The 18500-nt window shown below is 40.0% G+C and overlaps 1 protein-coding gene across 8 annotated transcripts in view; it reads left to right on the forward strand.

Annotated features, from left to right (window-relative positions):
* The first annotated feature begins 452 nt into the window (after positions 1-452).
* The window catches only part of STK38L (serine/threonine kinase 38 like), a 79679-nt gene continuing 61631 nt past the window's right edge, over positions 453-18500 (forward strand). For 5 of the 8 annotated variants that reach the window (XM_070271097.1, XM_070271100.1, XM_070271101.1 and 2 more), the window contains exons 1-2: positions 467-605; positions 8258-8333. The gene's annotated coding sequence lies outside the window, so the exon portion shown is untranslated. Of the gene's footprint in view, positions 606-8257; positions 8334-18500 lie in introns of all 8 variants that reach the window. The other 3 variants (XM_023643281.2, XM_070271098.1, XM_070271102.1) reach the window with 3 other exon arrangements.

Genomic DNA, 18500 nt, shown 5'->3' on the forward strand with positions numbered 1-18500 from the left:
CTACCGACTAAACAACTCGGTCAGTCAATCCATCTTCGTTGACCACATTTTCCTAATCTGCAACATGTGTGGATTCATGGAGATTATCGCTAACACTCTTTTTGTTTCTAACATTCTCTGCATTACATTGTGAAGCACTGAGAAAAACTCTGACGACATTTACGACATGTGACATATTATGGCAACACACTAGGCCACTCTCAAGAGAGGCTTGAATCAGCTTTGACTAGAGAGGAGGGAAGTGAGGCGAGGCTGATCAGGGAGGAACCAGCCAACTGTTCAGCCAACTCTGCCAGGGCCAATCAGGAATCCACCAGACGCAGCTGGGTGGAGCCGGGGGGGGGGGCGGCGTTGACGACAGAAGGCTACTTCCGGCTTTGGTGCGTATGACGTCAGGGCTGAGTCGGACCGGCCCAGCCACCGAGAAGCCGCGGAGGGAGGGCTCGCGAGAGTTCAGGGAGTCCGCCCCGAGATTCCGGTGCGGCCGCGGGTCCCACCTCCCGGGGGCGGGGCGAGGGCGGAGCGGGCCGCAGGGAGCGGACGGGCGCCGGGCCGGCTGCGGTCGGTGCGGAGGCTGAGCCGGCCGCGGGCGCGACCGGAGGCAGGTGAGTGCGCGGATGCGACGCTCGGCGGCTGGGGCGGGGGGGCCCGTCTCGCCGCGCCAGCCCCAACTCTGCGAGCAGGAGCAGGAGGAGAGCTTATGGGTCTTTGGGTGTCCAAGGAAAGCCGGGCTAATTTCGGGGGTGGAAATGTCTCCGGGGAAGCCCCGGCGACGGCCTTGGCCCTCTTGTTCCCCGGGGTGATACTGGCTCCGTGTGTCCGGAGAAGTAGCCTCGAACCCGGGGAGGAATCTTTGTCCTTCCCTGCGCCTTTCCCCTTCCACTCCTCGGCCCCCGAGCACCCGGCTCGCGGTCCCCGCCTGGGCTTCATAAACAATAACAAATGTCGCGGAGCCTCTCCTTGTAACCTCTGTTCTCCCGTCCCGTGCCCTCCAGCCCATGTCACCGACAGGAAGGATTCTAGGCATGGCTCTTACATTGTGGGGGCTATTTGTGTACCATTCCTAAAAACTGATGCGTCAGATTGCTAAACATTTCTCAGATACACGGAGTAAAGCCGCCCAGCTCCCAGAAGCCACGGAGTGTTCAAAACTGGTCTCAAAATCTGTCCCTACCGCTGGACCCATAGACCCTGCTTTTCAGCATCATTTTCTCCCGCTCCCTTTTTTCACCTTTACTATCGGGGGACAAACGAATGGTGGTTTGGTATGGGAATAGGAAAGCTTGTACCCGATTGAGGAGGAGACGTCTCACCTTTAAAAAGTTGCCAGGTTGACAGCAAAAGAACAAACTTTATTTTCCAAACCAGTGGCCTTCCGTTTACTGATGCTGCTTTGGTTTTGTGGGATCGCTTTTCGGGTTGTAAGTTTGGAGGAAAGATATAAAAAGAAATGTGGGGCGGGGGTTGGGGGAGGGGGCTGCGGGGAGAGCTGGTGTGCTGGAAGAAATGGCTTGTCCCAAACCTGTGATGCTGCTGTTCCTCACTTGATAAAATGCAGAACCAACGCTCTTGTCTATTTCACATAACTTGTGCTAAGTTTTGATAGACGCCAATTGCTCGGAACAGGCCTGAGTATTAACTTCATTACTGCTAAAATGTGAGGAAACATCTTTGAAGTGTTTTAATTTATGCTTCCTGGTTGTGAGATGGGAATGAAACCTTGTCTTTTAAGGGGTAGAGGTGGAGTGGGGACTTAAACTTGTCGGGTCTCCCTACTGTAAGGCAGAGTTTATTGTTGTTTAAACCCAGTTTTGCTTGCCCAGTGCAGGTTTTTGAAAGTTCCTTGTCTCAGTCATATATGTATATAAGATACTGGAAACCTCTTTGTGTTTGATTGGCCTTTCTTTGTAAGCCTCAGGATATATAAAACAATTAAGTTTACTATGCTGTACTCAGTAGCTGAGAGGTATGGTATGTGAATTAGCCACTTTGATGACTATTTGAGGGGAGAGAAATTAGTCCAAAATATGATATTAAATTATGATGGCATTTGTTCATCAAAGTACTTTTATGTGAAAAATCCTAATCTCAAAAGAAGTACAATGGATTAAAAAAAATTTGGTTTGATTTTGCTTGGCTTTGTGTTCTGCTCCTTGTTAAGATGGCTGATAATGTTTCCCATTTGGTCGGGGTGTGTTTAGCATGAGAAACAAACTGGGTGTAGTTTTTGTACTCTGTTGAAAGGCCTGCCACTGGGGAATGAAAAAATTAGACTTAGAAAAACCACATTAAATGGGTGCAATTCTTCTTTAGGCTTTTGTTTTTCAGTTTGTTTTAAAATCAGTCATAGAGTCTAGGAATATTTATGCAACTAATTAGATGTCGTCAGTTTTTATGCTGAAAAATTAATTTCAAAAGGTAGGACACTATAAAAACAGAGGAACAATTGTACTTTGTAGAAAATGGTAATAAAGCAGTGAACTCAATTCAGTCATTCGTTTTCAGAAAAGTTCTGTTCTCTCAAAGTTAAGGGCAATATCATGGTGTTAGCAAAGTTGGATAACACTTTAGCAAGTGCTTTCCCAGTGAGCTGGGATAAGTTGCAGGCTTTTGTGTGTGTGTGTGTGTGTGTGTGTGCGCCACTTTTTTAAGAGAGAAAAAGAGGGCACAAATCAAAGCCAGAAAGATTTGCATCTCAATGTAATATTAAAATGATTTTATTTTACGTAAATAGTGTAGGATGAATCAAGCAAGCATCTTGTCTTCTAGCATCCCCAGGATTACGTTAAAATCAGCAGATGGGCAAGTTGTGATTAGGTTAGACTTGACATATGCAGAAATTATGCTACTGTATTTTTATATTTAAAACACCATGAGCTTTTTGAATGTGATAATGAAAGTAAGCTTTTAAAGCATAAGAAATTTTAAAAAATTAATTAATTCAAGAAGATATCCTTGGTCAGTCGTTTAAAAATATTCAGTGAATCCTTCTTTCCTCCTCCCCCCCAAAAAAATTTTTTTTGTTTAACTCTTAAGAGAGTACTTAGCAAGGTATGACCAGTACTTAAGTGTATTGGCTACATAAAGCTCCTGTCTCCAGGTAAAGGTTTGCTAATTGACAGGGTATTATTGTTCAGAGTCTTTAGGGAGAGAAATGAAGGACAACAGTGAATATTATTTGCTGTCTGGTACACTCAGATGAACTGTGGGCTCTGTCTTCAAGGAGATATAATCTAAAGGGAGGGAAATGTACTCAAATAACTATAATACACGATGCATTTTCTGGAGAAGCCAGGAGGGAGGGATTAAATTCTAGACCAATTAAGGAAGGCTTTGAGTCAGGAAAGGCATTTGTGTAGATGATTTGGATGATCTAGTCGTATGATGATCATAATAAGCAAACACTTTATGTAATGCTGCTTGCTGCTAAACTCTTACGTATGGTAATTTACCTGGGTTTCATCCTTAGAACAACTGTACGGAGTAGGTATTTTATTATTCCCATTTTGCAGACAGAGTAATTGAGGTACCAAGGTCAGATAACTAGAAAATGGTGGAACAAGGATTCCAACCCAGGCATTCTGGCTGATGCTTGTATCCCTGTGCCTAAACATTATCCTTATTTTCTCTCCTATTCTTGATGTTCTTTCTCGGCTCTGTAGTTTCAGAGAATTGATTTAGGAAAATATATTCCTCCAGCACCTAAATTTAGGGATCAGTTTTTTTAGAAAGAGCTCCAAAATAATGAAAACCCAGGTAAATAAGTTATTTTTGGCATGTTAGATGTTTAATCCATTTTTCGAAGTTGCTCTTGGTGCAAATTAAATGTAACCATTGAGTAGCACTTTTTTTTTTTATTGAGTTATTGATAGGTTACAATCTTGTGAAATTTCAATTGTACATTAATGTTTGTCAGTCATGTTGTAGGTGCACCACTTCACCCTTTGTGCCCAGCCCCCACCCCACCTTTCCCCTGGTATCCACTAAACTGTTCTTAGTCCATAATTTTAAATTCCTCATATGAGTGGAGTCATACACAGATTGTCCTTCTCTCGCTGGCTTATTTCGCTTAGCATAATTCTCTCAAGGTCAATCCATGTTATTGCAAATGGAATGATTTTGTTCTGTTTTGCAGCTGAGTAGTATTCCATTGTATATATGTACCACATCTTTATCCATTCATCTGTTGCTGGACACTTAGGTTGCTTCCACGTGTTGGCTATTGTAAAGAGTGCTGCAATAAACATTGGGGTGCATAGGACTTTTGGGATTGCTGACTTCAAGCTCTTTGGATAAAGACCCAGTAGTGGGATGGCTGGATCGTATGGTAGTTCTATTTTTAAGTTTTTGAGGAATCTCCATACTGTTTTCCATAGTGGCTGCACCAGTTTGCATTCCCACCAGCAGTGTATGAGGGTTCCTTTTTCTCCGCAACCTCTCCAACATTTGTTGCTATTAGTTTTAGATATTTTTGTCATTCTAACGGGTGTAAGGTGATATCTTAGTGTAGTTTTGATTTGCATTTCCCTGATGATCAGCGATGATGAGCATCTTTTCATGTGCCTATTGGCCATCCGTATATCTTCTTTGGAGAAATGTCTGTTCATGTCTCCAGCCCATTTTTTGATTGGGTTGTTTGATGTTTTGTTGTTGAGTTGTGAGAGTTCTTTATATATTATGGATATTAAGCCTTTGTCAGATATATGACTTGCAAATATTTTTTCCCAGTTAGTGGGTTGTTTTTTTGTTTCAATCCTGTTTTCATTTGCCTTGAAGAAGCTCTTTAGTCTGATGAAGTCCCATTTGTTTATTCTTTCTCTTGTTTCCCTTCTCTGAGAAGGCATGGTGTCCGAAAAGGTCCTTTTAATACTGATGTCAAAGAGTGTACTGCCTACATTTTCTTCCAGAAGCCTTATGGTTTCAGGTCTCACCTATAGGTCTTTGATCCATTTTGAGTTTATTTTGGTGAATGGTGAAAAAGAATGGTCAATTTTCATTCTTTTACATGTGGCTTTCCAGTTTTCTCAGCACCATTTGTTGAAAAGACTTTCTTTTCTCCGTTGTATGCCCTCAGCTCCTTTGTCAAAGATAAGCTGTCCATAGATGTGTGGTTTTATTTCTGGGCTTTCGATTCTGTTCCATTGATCTGTGCACGTGTTTTTGTACCAGTACCATGCTGTTTTGATTACTGTAGCTTTGTAGTATGTTTTGAAGTCAGGGATTGTGATGCCTCCCATTTTGTTATTTTTTCTCAGGATTGCTTTAGAAATTCGGGGTGTTTTGTTGCCCCATATGAATTTTAGGATTCTTTGTTCTACTTCTGTAAAGAATGTCATTGGGATTACTGATTGGGCTGGCGTTGAATCTGTAGATTGCTTTAGGTAGAACGGACATTTTAACTATGTTTATTCTTCCAATCCATGTACATGGAATGTCTTTCCATCTCCTTATGTCGTCATCCAATTCTCTCAGAAAGGCCTTGTAATTTTCATTATATAGGTCCTTCACTTCCTTAGTTAAATTTACCCCAAGGTATTTTATTCTTTTTGTTGCGATTGTGAATGGTATTGTATTCTTGAGTTCTTTTTCTGTTGGTTCATTACTGGAGTATAGAAATGCTACTGATTTATGCAAATTGATTTTATACCCTGCAACTTTGCTGTAGTTGTTGATTACTTCTAAGAGTTTTCCAATGGATTCTTTGGGGTTTTCTATATATAAGATTATGTCGTCTGCAAACAGCAAGAGTTTCACTTCTTCCCTCCCTATTTGGATTCCTTTTATTCCTTTATCTTGCCTGATTGCTCTGGCCAGGACCTCCAGTACTATGTTAAATAAGAGTGGTGATAGAGGGCATCCTTGTCTCGTTCCTGTTTTCAGGGGGATGGCGTTCAGTTTTTGCCCATTGAGTATGATGTTGGCTATGGGTTTGTCGTATATGGCCTTTATTATGTTGAGGTAGTTTCCTTCTATGCCCATTTTGTTCAGAGTTTTTGTCATAAATGGCTGTTGGATCTTGTCAAATGCCTTCTCTGCATCTATTGAGATGATCATGTGGTTTTTATTCCTCAGTTTGTTGATGTGGTGTATCAAGTTGATTGATTTGCGGATGTTGAACCATCCCTGTGTCCCTGGTATGAATCCCACCTGATCCTGATGTATGATTCTTTTGATGAATTGCTGAATTCTGGTTGCCAAAATTTTGTTTAGAATTTTTGCATCTATGTTCATCAGTGATATTGGCGTGTAGTTCTCTTTTTTCGTGGTGTCCTTGTCAGGTTTTGGTATCAGTGTGATGTTGGCCTCATAGAATGTGTTAGGAAGTGTTCCATCTTCCCTAATTTTTGGAATAGCTTGAAAAGGATAGGTATTAAATCCTCTCTGAAAGTTTGGTAGAATTCCCCAGGAAAGCCATCTGGTCCTGGGGTTTTATTCTTTGGGATGTTTTTGATTGCTGTTTCAATCCATTGAGTAGCACTTTTGATAAATTTGATTTATTACCTAGTAGTGTACCCATAATGATTTGAAAGTGATAAGTTATAATGACATTAACTCCTTTGCGTAATGGAATGTTTGAATCATTGTATATTTTGGCGTGTAATTTTTTGAAATCACTTGGCACTGGGTATTTTTTTGGATTGAATTGTGAAGTTGGAATTTAGTTAATGGTTGAATGTCAGTCTCAGTCCTTTTAGTTTTTATTTCCTCAAACAGCTAAATTTATAACACGTGAATCAGGATTTTGAGTAGAGTGTCACACATGTATGAAATGAGACAAGTTCGATCACTGATACTTGATCTTAGGGCAACTTTGAAAGCTCTTTGGGATTGTGAAATAAAAGCTGCTATAGAAATGCGCTGTGCCTTGTATAGGCACTCAGTAAGTGCTTCTTTGTTGAATGAAAATCAGTTGGAATGGTCCAACTGATTTTATTTATGAAGTTTCAGGAATAGTCACATTTGTTATGGATTATCTAAGTACTGGGATCACAATAAACGCAATTGGATTTCAAAGTTAGGATAAAGAGTGTATCTAGGTGGTGGTAGGGGTACTCCTCTTGTTACCTCTCTAGCAAGATGCAGACTCTTCAGCTCCTTTGTCACTGCCCTCATTAACCATACTCATAGTTTTAAGTAGAACTCCAGAGGCACAGGCTCTGTGAATTAATATCGTAAGTGTTCTCTCCTTGTCTGAGTTGGGTAGGTTCTAGAAAATCCACGTCGTAGGGCAATTTATGTTGATGAACTTAAAACCTAATGGGAAAAGTAGCAAAACTAAAGCCAGAATTTAAAGCTCATAAACTTAGATTATTACAATAGGACAAAAATAGCAAAACAAATTTTTAAAAAAGATTTGCTGTTTACACATCTTAAATTAGTAGTGATAATATATTATTTCCATTTAGCACCCCCGATTGACAAAATTCTCAGGATCTTCAGCCCATAATGTCATGGAGATGCTTAGAAGTCAGCTATGCTTTGTTATAAAAAAGTTACGTGTTCCTCTGAGATAGGCACCCTCCCTCTTAGATGATCTTGGCAGAGGTGTTAGGGAAGACCTTAGCATTACAGGTCATGTAGTGAGCTGACCCTTCACACTGATGTTGTGTAAATTCAAAAAGACCTGAAACTTTGGCAATTTGTCTGTACCTTATGATAGTGGCGCTTGTACTGTGCTGAGCTTTTAAATTCTTAAACTAGCTCCTTGCCTTCCCCTGAATTGACACTAGACCACGTGACAACCCAAATTGATCTTGATTCTCTGGCCACGCATACAGAAGGTTTCCTATTTTCCTTGTCTTTTGAGGATTCTTTTCACATATTACAATATATAAGTTTCTGATCCCATATGCATAGGCAGCATCCATTGTTTTCTTCCCTTTTACAATTATTTGCTGTTTCTACATCTGATTCAGGAGGGGATTCCATTCCTCTTCTTCATAATTTTGGAATACTTTTACTGCTTTTGCAATTACTGAATATGATGAACTTGATAATGTTTAACACCTCAGAAATCAGCCACAAATACAACTACTTCCCCAGCCTAAAGAACAAGATGGTAGAAACTTAAATGCCCCTGCATGATTGCTAATATCATCTATTTTTGGCAAGCAGAGTCACTGTGCCATTGCTATCGAGCCTAGCTTTCATTCTGTCTATGAAAATTTAGAAAATTGAAAGTTTGGAAACAGAGAAGCTTCTGTTCACATCAGTAAGCATATTTTTTTTCTTTTGGTCCTGTTCTCCTTCCATACAGTCATTGCTGTTCTGCTTTTATGACTTGGAGATTCTGGCTACGGTTCTCTAGATTCTTCTGCAATCCTGGAGACACAGTAAGTAATTTGTACATTTAATATGAAAAAATGCTTTATGTAATCTGTGTTTCTCAAACTGTCTCCCAACAGTAATATATAGACTTAGCTCTCTGTATATCATCGTCCCCTCTGACATGTTCTTGGCTCCTTTTTCTTCCTGAATGTCACCAATCAGGGTGCAGGTCTAATAATAATTTTATCAACAACAGTAACCATTTACTCATCACTTACTTTCTACCAGACATAGTGCTAAGTATTTTATATAAATATTCTCTCATTTAATCCCCACAGCAACCCTATGAATTATATTATCTCTACTTACAAATGAGGAAACTAGAGCCTAGTGAGATGAAGTGCGCAGGGTCACACAGGTCCATAGTAAGTGGTGGAGTTAGAAATTGATCTCCAAGATCCAGGTTTGTTTTCTTTGGTGTTGCTTAATTTTATTTAAAAAACTTCTTTGCTATTTAATTTACCTCCTTCTTCTAGTCCCACCTGAGTTTTCTTTCTTGCCACTCCTGCCTCCCTCTTTTAGGAGTTATTTACAGTTTTGCATGTCAAACATAAATTCTCTTGGGAAAAGTACACAGAACTAATTCAGCTCTGTTCAGATTTCCTGTGGAGGGGAGGGGACTTGCTCTTGGAGAGAGTTTATTGTAAGAATAATACTAGTAGCAACTTATATTTATATTGTGCTTTAGAATTTTAGAAAGCATTTTTATCCATTTTCTTAGTCCTCAAAGCAAACTTAAACTCTGATCTTTAGATTAAAAGCTGCTACAGACGGTTTGCTAAGGACTCTACAAAATTAGTTGATGAGACACAGTTCTTGCCCTCAGCAACTTTAATACTGAAGTAAATGATATAATCAGATGTTCTGACTTCATTCAAGCCAATTAGGAACAGATAAATATCGTGATAGCACAGCATTTTCTTAAAAGGTGTTATATTTTTTTACTTTGAGCTTCTTTGTTGGTCAAAATTGAGAAGTTGGCATTTTAGTTCTGCTTTTTGAATCATGAAATGTTGAAAGTCCTCAATCCTTGCGATTCAGGTGAATGATAGTTGTTACTATTTACCTCATCCTGCACACAACTGTTGCATTGAACAAAAGTAAGGATGATGAAGGAATGGGGTGGAGGGAGGGCAGAATTCATTTCAGAAGTGAAATTAAAGAATTGAGGTCTCTTATAGTAGCACCGTTGTAGGAAATAGGATGTAAACTTTAAAGAATGGATAAGCTGCAAGTATTCCCCTCTGGAAAGTTGTATTATTTGAGAGATCAGAGAGCTTATTTAATGATTTATTTTTGAAGTATTATCTTGTGCCAGTATCTTGTTTTTCTAAATTTAATTTTTACTAAGCTGTGGATGTTTTTACTTAGTTAAGCACTTGCCCCCATAATGGAAACATCACACCATGTTTGCCCTTCATAATTTTTCTTTATTTGTCAGCAGAGTCTGCTTGCCTGGTTTATAGCGCTAGGGAGTTGCCTTTTGTTGTGGTTGTACAATAGAGATCCATTTCGTTTGGACACATCTTTCCAGTCTGGTTGAGGATATTCTCCATATGTCCACTATTATCTAGCCAAAAAGAATAGATGTTTTCTATTTTTGTGGCTCAAGTGGAAAAATTTCAGTCCTGAATTGCATGTATTTGACCCATTGATATTCATAATACTGGCAAATCCTAAAGGAATCACAGACTCATGATGTTTTAGTGAGGTTAATCATCATCATTCAACATTTATCAACTATTTGCAGGACACTGTATTAGGTACCATGGCAAAATAGAGATGAGTAGAATGTTTTGCCCTTCCATTTAGAAAAGTTCAATCCAGTAAGAGACATAATGTATGGGTTCAAATAACTGTAATTCAAATAAAGTGATAAGCGAGTAACAGGGCACTTTGGGAGCTGAAGAAGGAGAGGTTGCTTCTGGCTGGAGAGATTAGGAAGGCTTCCTATATAAAGTGAAATTTGAATTGATCCTTTAAGAGTGAAGGACATGCCAGGCAGAGGGATTAGCATGAGTTGGATATATCTCTGTAACACCTGATAAATTATATGTTAATTATTACTTCTCTTTCTGTCCTGTTGGATTTGAGCCCATTGAGCTTAGAGAACAGGTGTTTTCAGGAGTGCTTTTCATTCTCTGCATCATCAACTGCTCCACCTGGTACATTTAATTAAGGTTGTACTTTAGTAAGATTACAGTGGCAGTAGTGTATATAGAATGGATTCAAGGGAAGGGAGACCAGAAATGGGAAGAGCAATGAAGTGACTAACTTAATGTAGGAGGCAGATAATGAAGTTCTAAACTAGGTGGGATTGGAAAGGAGACTCTTGGATGGACAGGTGTTGCCCCTTCCTGTTGAGACCTGGGGAGTTCTTTCGCTCTGTGAACTGCCTGTGAGGTACATGCTGTGTGCCAGGAGATGCAGTGATGGGGAGACATGGTACTCCCTCAGAAACCGGGCAGGTCTAGAAATAATTGTACCAGCACATACCTGCTAGCCTGAAGGAACAATGAGAGGAGTGCTTAAGGAGAAGGAGCCCCTGCTTGGGAGAGTCAGAGAAGCTTTCCAGAGAGGTGGTAGTGTTTGAGCTTAGACTTGAAGGGTGAGTGAGAGTTTTTCAGGCCAACAGGCGGCAGGAGGACGTTATAGCATAGAGATGTAAGAGCCTGTTGAGGGGTCACAAGAAGCTGGATTCTTTTAGTGTTGGGACATGAAGCTGGAAGATAAATGAACTTGTCTTAGTAAAATAACTTTTTGTTTGCTGTGTTTTTTATATTTATTTTATCCAGCTTTAGCACTCTGAGCTTTTGTGAGGAAGTGTTTCTGTTGCTTCTTACAGCCTAGAGGAAGACCCTCTTCTGTGCCTCCCACCCCCAGCCTGCACGTATACTGCCAGTGATAAATTGTGTCTTGCTTCCATTTTGTGAAATTAAACAGAAAAGCTAATGATATTATTAGCCAGAGAGAGAAAGAGAGAAAGCAATGCACTAAAAACCTTTTCTTTGATGAATGCCTGGAGCAACTAGGGTTGTTTTATAGAGAGAATGTAGCATCAAAGCATAACTTCAGGAGCAGTTGACTTGAGGGAGGGGATTGTGGTGGGACCATAATTATTTACCTTTCCCATAAAATTTTATGGAACCCTTAAGTTCCCAGAACTGTAATATCTAGTGCTAAAGTCCTTTTATTCTTCTTGATTTTTTTTTTTCATCTTCTCCACTCTAACCTTTGTTGTATTTTAATAACTTAGTATGACTCTAAACTTCAAATTGTGTCAAACATTGTCCCTGGTTTGCCCTCTCCCACCTTTTTTGGTCATTCAGAAACCTGAATTTGCAAATCATGCTTCTGAACGTTGTACATGTAATGCTAGAGCTAAAAAGCACTCTAGTTTCCTTTTCACATTTATTTCTTCTGTCCTGTGGATTGGGCCATTGAAACAGAAGATAAAGTTGTTTTTTGAGGACAACCAAAAAGTTAACTCTAGACTCCAATTAGAATTATATCCCCTGGATTTCTAGGTCAGGGGCTGGCAGCTGTGTTAGCTTTAGTGCCTTGAGTGGTAATAATAAAAGTTTATGGGCACTACCAGGAGGAAAGTGAAAGACAGGAACAGGCAAAGAAAAGAAGGTGCAGAGTGGTGGGAGAGACCTGGGGTGGAGGCAGGAGAAAAGGTGCTTGTGGTTAAAAGAGGGCAAGTACCTCTAACACCTGTTCCAGAACCACATTTTACGTTAAGTTAAACTGCCAGTGGTCCTGTTGGAAAATACGCTGGCTGTGTTGTTAGGCCAAAAATGGCAGTTTGTTTCAATCAAATATTTCTGGATTTAATTAAAAAAATTGTATATGTACCTGTATCTCTCTATTTTTAGAATTGAGCAGAAAGGGAAACAGAAACCAACACACTTTAAATATTAGTGGAAATTCTAGGTACCTTTCTGAAATGTAGTAAAACATTTAAGACTTAAGCCCATAGATGTATAGCCCCAGACAGGCAGAAGGTGGCAGAAAGGGAAGGGAAGAAGAAGAAGGGCATGTGTTTGGGTAAAGCTACATTCTCATACCAGCCATATAACTGGACCCACAGTGGGAAAAATAGGGTAAGAAATTAGATCTGGAGCCTGTGCTCTCTTGTCCAGCTAAACCGAGTACTCCTTCCCTTTCAGAAAACAGCAACATCACGCAACAAGAAATGTTAATTCTTCAAAGTGTTTTTTTGTCATTGGGCTAACAAAACCAAAGAATAAAAATAGGTATAAGTGTAGTTTTTCTGTAATGGTGACAAAAGTTATTTCTCAGATTGTGGGAGACACTGGATTGAAGTAAAGTCTGTGACGCATTGTCAGAATTGAAAGATGCTGTAGAGATCGAATTCTCTACTGTGGATTCCCTCTAATTCCTGACAGGTGGATGTTTAGTCTTTGCCTAAATATTTTCGTTTCTTGCCTAAAGACAAGGAACTTACAGATCACAAGATAGCTAACTTTCATTCCCTTGAATGGTTGGTGTTCTCCAGCCTTCTGTCCCCAATTCTCTTTTCTTCTCACTCTGTGTACTCTGGAGTCTGGATGATCTTATATGCTCTGATATCTTCAGTGACCACCCTCTAATGATCACTTCCAAATCTGTATGTCTTGCTCAGACTTTTCTCTGAGCTCAAGACTCCATTGTCCGTCTCTTTCCTAGATATCACCAGCTTGGTGTGTTCCTCAGGTAACTAGGATTCAGCTTGCCCAGAACTGACTTTGTCTTCTCCCTTCCCAGAGTCTTTCTCATGCTCCTTACCTTTTCCGGTGCATGACATTATTCTCTATTTGGTTGCCCAAGCCGTAGACCTGGAAATCATCCTTGACTCCTTCTTCTTTATCACTCACATCCAGTCATTTCTGAAGTCCTCCTTACTACCTCTTGAATTCTATCTTTACTCTTTCTCCAGTGTCAGTATCTTCATTCAGTCTCCAAGTTACTGAAGCAGTCATCTCCCTGCTGCCAATCCGTCTTCCATGTGGCTGCCAAAAGTGTTCTCCTAAGACAGCAATCTGGTTATGTAACTGCCACACTTAAAATTTCCAGTGCTTCCCCATAGCTTCCTCCAGACTCCTTAGCATGGCATGCAAGTCTGAGTCCCTGAAGAAGTGGTGCCCTTTGGTTTTCCAGCCTTATCTTTTATTCCTCCTTCTACTCACCTCTCCAATTGTCCTAACCACTAGCTTTCTCTGACCTTGGGTCTTACATACTGCTTTCTGGAATGCCCTTTTCCACACTCTCTTGGGTAATTGCTGTTTTCTTTAGTACTCTGCTTAGGCGTCTCCACTTTCAGGGATGCCTTCCTTGACCTCTCACCTCTTGTCAGGGTTAGGTGCTCCTCCCGTGCTTTCCCACAGCATCTTTTGTGTATCTCTTTCATGACATTTTTTATATCCTAAAACACAGTCATAGTTAGCATTGTGGGCATTTACCATGTGCCAGAACTTATTGAGCAGTTACTCTGTGCCCGGCATGGAACAGTGTTAGTGGGAAAGCTCTTCTTTATGCAGCTTTCAGCTGGTTCCCATCACAGAATTAGAGATAATTTCGTTTCACCGCAAGGGTGCTATTTGAAATGGCTATTCTGATCTTCTCTGTTTCAAGCTGAGCGTGTTCATTTCATTTGTTCAGATGTCATAGATTCCAGACCTTTTACCTTCCTGTCTACTCTCCTATATGTGTGTTATACTTTGTTGGTTTTCTCTCTTAAAATGTGTGATTCAGGAGCTGGCCTGGTGGCATAGTGGTTAAGTTTGCATGCTCCTCTTCGGTGGCCTGGGGTTTGTGGGTTCAGATACCAGGCGTGGATCTACACACACTCATCAAGCCAGGCTGTGGCAGCACCCCACATACAAAATAGAGGAAGATTGGCACAGATGTTAGCTCAGCAACAGTCTTCCTCAAGCAAAAAGAGGAAGACTGGCAACAGCTGTTAGCTCAGGGCCAATCATACACACAAAAAAGTGTGGTTCAGTTTTAGACAAAATACAGTTGTCGTAAAAAGAGGCAGCACTTCACAGGTGTGGGGTATCTCGATGTGGCTGGTCATATTTAAGATGAGACCTCACTTTTCGAGTTCCATAAATGTGAATTTTTTGTGTGTGTGTCCAGAAATAATCAGGATTATGGGTATTCGCTTATGTTTAGCGAATGACCAAGAGACTGACATAAAAACAAGAATGCCAGTTAATGAATTTATTAATATAACTGTGAGCAGAATGGAAACTTGCATCATTTGATCAGTGCACTGTAACCCCAGTAGGACACTCTACGTGAGAAGCCACTCATTCTAATCAGAATGGGTAATCCTAATGGGGAGTGTCACTAAGCCACGAGAGCCTGATGGAGCCCTTTTTGTAAGGATGCACCTACCCAGTGTTGCTCTGGATATGGTTAGCCTATTTTCACCTGTGACAGTGTTAGGGGAACTCAGGCAAAATCTTGCTTGTTAAGTTCCTGCTTTTATGTGACACTCTTCTCTTAACGCAGTCTGTTTAGCCAGAAGAAAACACAATTGACAAGGTTTCAGCCTTCTACATTCACATTCTAATCATGCCCCCCAGAAGCTACACCCAGCCCACTTTTGATTGGACTTGAGTGTTCCCAGATATTTTCAGTCACACATTTTCTTGGACTGACTTATGTTGATGGCTAATTTCTGCCACTCCATTTGATTCTTGCTGATATTGCTCCCAGAGGGTAACTGCATTTTCAAATTATGAGGGCATTTACTTTGTCCCTCTGTATTGCCTATAGGGCATTGCCAAGGATTGCAGAATTCTCCTGGGATGAGCCAACGAGTGCAGTGTCGAGTATGACATTCACCTTCCTTGTTCCTGACCTTATGTGTCTATTAACTCAGCCTTAAGATTGTGTAAACTTTGAGGGGCAGCTATTGCACAGTTTTAATTGGTGTCAAGCTTTATTCAACACAAATCTTTAGTTCCTTATGTTTATAATAACAGTTTCACAATTTATACTTAGTATTTGATTTTTTTTGACTCTAAATATAATTCCTTACCTTTTCTCTATTAAATTTCATTTAAGTTAATCTTCTGTTAAAATTGTTTTGGATTCTGACTCTGCTGTCCCACTTTTGATTATTCTCTCCAGGTCCCAGTGATCCTGAAGTTTTGATAAGGATATTGTCAAAAGCTTTATCCAGCTCATTGGTAATATAGTTGTCTAAGCCCAGCTAGTCTTGCAGAACTTATTTATGAACATTCAGAGTTTTGTTGCTTAATCAGTTATAAATACATCTATTACTCAGGCCATTTTTCTTCATCTTTCTCCTTTCCCTGCCTAAAAAGAGTTGGAGAGTGAAGCTTGTTAAATACCTTTCAAAGAGTCACATAGATTATTTGTCCTGTAGATTTGCCAACAAAAGAAATAAAGTTACTTGGCAAGACTTGTTCCTCCTGAATCCATGTTGATTTTTAGTGATCACCCATCTTTGTCTATTCAAAAACCATCTGCTTTATTATCTGGTTCTCGAATTTTCCTCAGGCTGGATGGTAAACACTACAGTTAGTATTTTGTAATGTCCATGTTCTTTTGTAATGTTCATGTTCTTTCCTCATTTTCAAAGATTGGGCAATTTGTCTCCTGTCTTTCAGCAAAGCCCTCTGGTCTTCATAATTCATTAAAGAGTACGTCGAGCAGTCAGCAAAATGTGGGTTCATGATAGGTGAGCTTGGTCAGCCGGCCAAGTCAAGATTTGGAGTGGATCGGGGGCAGCTCTCTTACAGCCTCCTGTATCTTGGGCTTCAGTTCTCTGGTCCTGGCTCTCCACTTTTGGCTGTCATTCTCCTAAGCTGAGAAAAGAGGCAGCGGTCCAGCGGTGGGGTGCACACTGGACTGAGTTCTCCTCTATAATATAGGGGTTGTACTTACCTCTCAAGGATGTTGTAAAATAGAAATATGTAAGGTGAAAGGTGGTATTCAAGTGTAAGATTTTTAAAAACCAATACAGAAGTAAAAGTTTTTCTTTTTTTTTTTCTTGTTAGGTATTAACTACACTATTTAACTTAACCAGCTTACCCAGGCCTTTTGTAAATTTTCTCTTCCAGACGTAAATTCAGAAGCCCCTTTTGCAGCCCTTAATGATTTTCCTAAGTTCAGCTCGTTGTGGGCATTTTCCTTCCTGATGCCATCCTGTGTTTCTTTTATGGGCGTCAATGTGACTTGTGCCTCCTGTCTTTTCTCTGTGTCTTTCAAAGTCTGAGCTCACTGGAGGGCTCTTCGTGCAGCCTGTCTTTTCAGGATCTTCCCCTTTTCTCTATTGTTAATATCCTTTGCAGTTTATAACTGGAACTTCATTTTTTTATACCAAACCATTTCAGATTTTCCTTTCTCTCCATGACTGGAATGAATAGGGACAATACTGTTTGGATATACCTTTTTTCCTCATGTTTTTCTGACTCATTCTCTCTCATCCTTATTTCCTGGATAATTCTAGTGATATAACTTTAAGAATTAGTTACTCTAAAACCCAGAAATTTCAACTTGGTATTTTATGAAGTCCTGAGTAGATATAGAACATTTCCCTTGTTATTCTTTTAAATTCATTTTCAGTTTATAATTCGCTTTCAACAGAGTTTAAAATGGACATTGTCTCAGAATAAGAATCATGTTTTCTATTTCTTTTCTATTTTCCTCCCAACGCCTAGTAAAAAGTAGGTATTCCACACTGGCCTTTAGTGTAACAGCCTAAGAAGTGTGAATGCTTAGGGTATAATTTAGGAGTAATCCACAGTCCTTCCAGTCTATACAAGTCCTACACTTTCTGCCACCTCTTACCTCTCCGAGCTCCTTTTCTTACCACTCCCCCTCTCTCTATTTCTGCCATACTGAGCTCCTTGCTGTTTCTTAGAGACACACTGCTGCCTCGGGGCCTTTGCATTTATAAAGTTCCCTGTATGGACCCTCTTTGCCCAGCTTTTGAAATCACTCCTTTTCACCTCAAACTTTCTTCTCAATGGAACCTTTCCTGATGACCTTATTTAAAATTTTAATGCCCCTCCCAGCCCCTGCACTTTCTGTCCCCTCCCCAACTAGAATGTAAGCTCCATAAGGGCAGGTATTTTGTGTCACCTGTATCCTTAATGCTAAGAACAGTACCTGGCCCATAGTAGGTGCTCAGTAAATATTTACTGGATTAATTAAGCAAAGCTAGTCTAACTAGAAGTCTGTTCTTGAGAGCTTCCTAAAACATAGGACACATTTTCCCTTTTAAAGTCTTGGGCAGGATTTACTTTTCTTCTCTCTGAAGTTTTTGTAATATGTGTTCCTTAATTATGTCCCACATTCCTGTTCCCAGCCATTGTAACCAGCTTCACCATTGCTCTTGGGTTTCCCAGTACTTCCATTTAATCAGCTAATTTCTTCCCTGTGGTCACATTTATATCCAGAATGTTTCTTTCCCTGTTTGAGAGATGGAAGGCTTAGCAAGGCATTTATCAGATGCCTTGATTTTTAGCTGTGGGAGAATTCTAGCAAATATCCCAAAAGTTGTAGTCCCCATCACTATTTCTGTGCTAGTTTCAGTCTCCAGAAGATTCCAGATCAGCAATTCTTTATGCTTCTACTTTTCCACTATTGCTCTGTTCCAGTTCAGAGTCCCATTCCATCAAATCTCAGTGATGCTTAGTTGTATTAACACATTTGTAAAATGTCAATTTTCTTTCTTTGTGTAATACCCATATTCTGGGCATGGATAACCAGGAACCTAAGACCACAGTTTTGCTCACACCCTTCCCATTTGTTTTTCTGCAACAAATTGCTAGACCATTCTTAATATTGTCATTTTTTCAGAGCATGACCAACTTCTTTCATAGTTACCGTAATGTCTGAACTTTTTCTAATTCTTCTATTTTAAGCTTAAAGTTATTTGATCAATGAATTACAATTATGTAGTGACTTCTGGGAATATATCCAAAGGAAATGAAAACACTGACTCAAAAAGCTATCTGCACCTCCCTGTTCATAGCAGCGTTATTTACTATAGCCAAGACATGGAAACAACCCAGGTGTCTATTGACAGATGAAAGGATAAAGAAGTTTTAGTATATATATATATATATACAATGGAATATTACTCAGCCATAAAAAACGAGGAAACTTGCCATTTGCAATAGCAT

This window comes from Equus caballus, chromosome 6 (genome assembly GCF_041296265.1).
Source record: "Equus caballus isolate H_3958 breed thoroughbred chromosome 6, TB-T2T, whole genome shotgun sequence".
In the NCBI taxonomy this organism is placed as follows: domain Eukaryota; kingdom Metazoa; phylum Chordata; class Mammalia; order Perissodactyla; family Equidae; genus Equus; species Equus caballus.